Source organism: Orbicella faveolata, unplaced genomic scaffold (genome assembly GCF_042242905.1).
Source record: "Orbicella faveolata isolate gen_17 unplaced genomic scaffold, um_ofav_v1 contig_3, whole genome shotgun sequence".
Taxonomy (NCBI): Eukaryota; Metazoa; Cnidaria; class Anthozoa; order Scleractinia; family Merulinidae; genus Orbicella; species Orbicella faveolata.
The window spans coordinates 20,120,976-20,124,867 of NW_028301558.1; the positions used below are offsets into that span (position 1 = coordinate 20,120,976).

The 3,892-nt window shown below is 38.1% G+C and overlaps 1 long non-coding RNA gene across 1 annotated transcript; it reads left to right on the top strand.

The window, feature by feature from the left end:
- Window positions 1-603: 603 nt before the first annotated feature.
- LOC149106785 (uncharacterized) lies at window positions 604-3,071 on the top strand. Its single transcript, XR_016209947.1, has 2 exons — window positions 604-1,185; window positions 2,723-3,071. It is a non-coding gene; the product is annotated as an uncharacterized LOC149106785 (long non-coding RNA).
- Window positions 3,072-3,892: the final 821 nt, after the last annotated feature.

Below are 3,892 nucleotides of genomic sequence, written 5' to 3' on the forward strand. Positions count from 1 at the left end.
TTCTCGGGGGATCCAATCGCTCACCGAGTATAATAAAGTCATTTTCTTAGAGCTCCGAGCAGGCTCCGAGCGATTTCCGTAATTTCGGTTCCAGACCTCGAACTAGCAGACCGCGCGCGGATTAAAAAATTCAAAATGGTCGCCATAACACACAAAACACGCACGAGAAAGGGAGTTTAATCTTGTATTCATATTCTAAACGGATGTGAGGGCTCCCGGTGATGCCGTCGATAGAGAGATCATTTTATTTACTCAACACCAGGACTATCTGTGCTATTTTTCTCTATTATTGAATGTAGTGTATTGATGGCTTTAGTCTTTTATTACAAATATATGTTAAAAAAGCTAACGATGCAAAGAACCCAGCAATTCTCAGCTTTTTCTTTGTTATCGAAAGAACCCAGTTAAATGCAGCGCATGCGCAGTTGCTCAAAAATCGAGACCGATTGCTTTTGCAGAAACTTGCCGAAAAAAAAATAGTTCAGAGACCACGTGCATGATCTATCACAAAAAATCTGAATTTTGACATAGGGAATTTTTAATAATACAGAACATGCAGTGAAAACGATTTACGGCGAATTACGAAAATCGTCTATGTCAAAATTTTTGCCCCCCTAGGGTTGTGGCCCAGAGGCGAGGAGGCACCCTAGGATTCCCCTAGGATTCCCCGCGTGTATACATACAAGGAATTTCAAAAAAGTAAGAAATGTGTTGGTAGTATGTAAGGAATGTGTTGGTAGTATGCAAAGCGTTCTCGATTTGATGAAACTAGGCGCGCACGGTGGTCTCGGGTAATGTAGGGCAAGGAACGCGGGCTCACAAAACGGCTTGAGTGGTGTCGGGTACATGAAATGCTTGATTTCCAGGTTCTTGCAGCCACGAGTTAGCGTTTCGCCATCTTCTAGCATCGTTTCAAGGTTCTTGTAACCACGAGTTCGCGTTTCGCCATCTTCGAGCAGCATTTCAAGGTCTCCCAACCACGAGTTCGCATTTCGCCATCTTCGAGCAGCATTTCAAGGTCAAAAAGTGCTCTCCAATTACAATATGCAGCAATATGGCCTGCATGACGATTTTAGCGCGATCAAATGAATTCGCTTCGAAATGGCCGAAATTCTCATCTGGGACGAATTGAAAACGATTTCAAAGATCCTGAAGATGGATTTTGGGAGAAAAGCAACTCAGAAGGTATCGTAAGAAATTCTGAAGTATACTAGAAATTCGAGGCCAGTGTTAAATCCCGTTCCGATCGCCAGTTTTACCTTTGGTATCTCGTTTACTCGGATCGCTTATTTGTATTGAGTAATCCTAAGTAGCGTAGAGCTCATGTGACGGTTGGGTGACTTTGTAGGGATCCAAATGTAAAGGCAATTGTTTTGCAGCGTTTTCGTTGAGGTCAAAAAGCTTGACTCTAATTTGCATATATGGTGACTGTAAGGCGATACTTCTGTTTACGTCTCGGAAAAAAATCGACTTCCGTTCTGCTTTCGAGATACGTTTGCTGTCTTTGCTCGTATATCAAGACAAATGGTTTGTATCAGCATCAAATTGGAACAGCAGAGTAGTTTGGCTTAATTTTTTTGTTTCGCTATAGATTTCTAACCTTTTTTTTCCTATAAAGTTCTACTGAGTGAAATTTTTGTAAAAGAAATATTTGTTTCCATGAGAGATACGGTAAACTGCTCTGCTGTAAATGCTTCGTGAGAGTATTATGTAAAGAATATCATGTGATAGAATGAGTTAAACAGAATGTGTTGGTTTAGTTAACTTAGTTGATTGTTTGGATCATATTTATGGTGAGACGCCTAAGGTACTGCAACAGTATGAGTGCTATAGTTTACAAAAAATAAATTTTTTAGTTCATACAAAAATGTTCAATATTATTGTTTTCAATCAGCAGAAATAAAAGAAGGCAGGGGCAGATTTAGTGATAACTATTACTAGTATTATAACAGTGTTGACAGAAGGAATTTAATGTCAATTCGTAGTGGGCAAATGATGAAAAAAATCTAACGACTGGATTTTTTTTGAATAAGCAAAAACCATTTTTTAAGCCTTGTTTTTAACCAGCTCCGTTGCCATGGAAACAGCACACACCTTAGCCAAAATGCGAGAATAAACCCTTTTGTGGTTAACCTTGACTCTTGCAAAAAACGGGCGCCAAAGCATAAATAGTTTAAAAGTAATGGTGAATTAGGCATAGGCACTTGAAAACTGTGTTTGGCCACCTTAATTGCTTGGCAAAGCCAACGCAGTTAACATACCAACGTATGTCCTATGTTATTCTGGGGAGCAAATATCTAATGTGTTACAATGCACGTTGTTACCATTCGATGCAAGTTTTCTTCCTTTTCACTGACCGAGTCCCCACCACGTGACGTGCAAATAAATGCCTACAAATAAAGGTCTAGTCCCGTCTAAACGTGCTTTGCTACAAACAAAATTCTACTCATGCGTAATCATAACCACGCTCTTGAGTGAAAAATTGTAGATCACTTTATGGAACTATCAGTGATTTAAATATGAAAAAAAACAACATGGTGATCGGTTGATAAAACAATTATAGAATTCAGTTGTTGCAAGATATCGTGATTTGTCAGTGTCTCGCAGATCAATTATTTTCCTCAGCTTTCGGCCTCGACAAATTATTGATCTGCTCGCCACTGACAAATCACAATATTTTGCTCAACCTCGTCCGATAATTGTTGATTTTCCTTCTGCCTAGGTGCATATGGCGAATATAATATGAGTCGTACTCGATAGCTGAACGTTTTTGTCAAGAGAAGCGAGGCGGATCGCACAACAAGACACCATTTGAAATGCCTACTTCGTGTAAGACACATGTAACTAGAAAACACATGTTCAGTCCAAATATGGTAAGACAAGCCATATACCGGCGCAACAGGGGGCATCTGCTGAGTAGAGGTTTGTTTCTACTGTAAGCGCTCGCAATTCGCGACGCTGCGTGTTGCGAAGATCCATTCTTAAACGTATTGTCTAACATTTTTTGAAAATTAAGGAATCTAAGACAAAACTCAACCAATCTAAAACCGGTCAGTAAACTCACCTCCAAATTAATAATAATAATAATAATAATAATAATAATAATAATAATAATAATAATAATAATAATAATAATAATAAAACAGCTGTGAGGGGTAGAAGTTTCTTCTGAGAAATCGCTCGTATTTTGCTGGTGACTAAGGCTTAATACTACAAGCTACAAGAAAAACAAGGTTAGGATAAAAAGCTGTCCATCAAGTAACTGGAATCTGAAAATAAGGCTTAATTGGTAAGTTCTATTTCAGTCGTGTCAAATGTTAACTTATTCAAGTCTCAAAAAAGTCATTAAAATTGTTTTCAAACAGCTTAATGCCAGCACAACCGACAAAATAGAACATGTTGTTCCTACAGACAGGCTACTGGAACGTCGCTGAATAAAGTAATACCAGCGAGATTAATGGGGCTAGTGCTAAAATTACAGTCAGCGACTTTCACGAGTCGGTCTTAAGGACCCATTAACCGATCTTTTCGAGCCGTTGCTAAGGAAAATTTATTCTCATATAACCTCATCATTTTTAGTTAGTTCAGAGTTATTTCATGTGTTTTAACTTTTTCATGATCAGTAACATTAGTGATGATGTCATCAGGCCACGCCCATGGTCATGTGACTAATACAGAAAAAAATGCAAAGGCTCCCAGGCAAATTACTTTATCGGGATTTTTTTCATTGATTTAATATTTTAATTTAAATCCTCATTACGCTATGCATCGATTTTGTTTCATTTCTAAAAGGTCGGATTTTGAAAGCATTTCAAAATATTGAAAAATTCGTAATTCTCTGAAAAAAGCATGATTTCGAAAAAGGAATGCATAACTATGTCTCCAACATTGG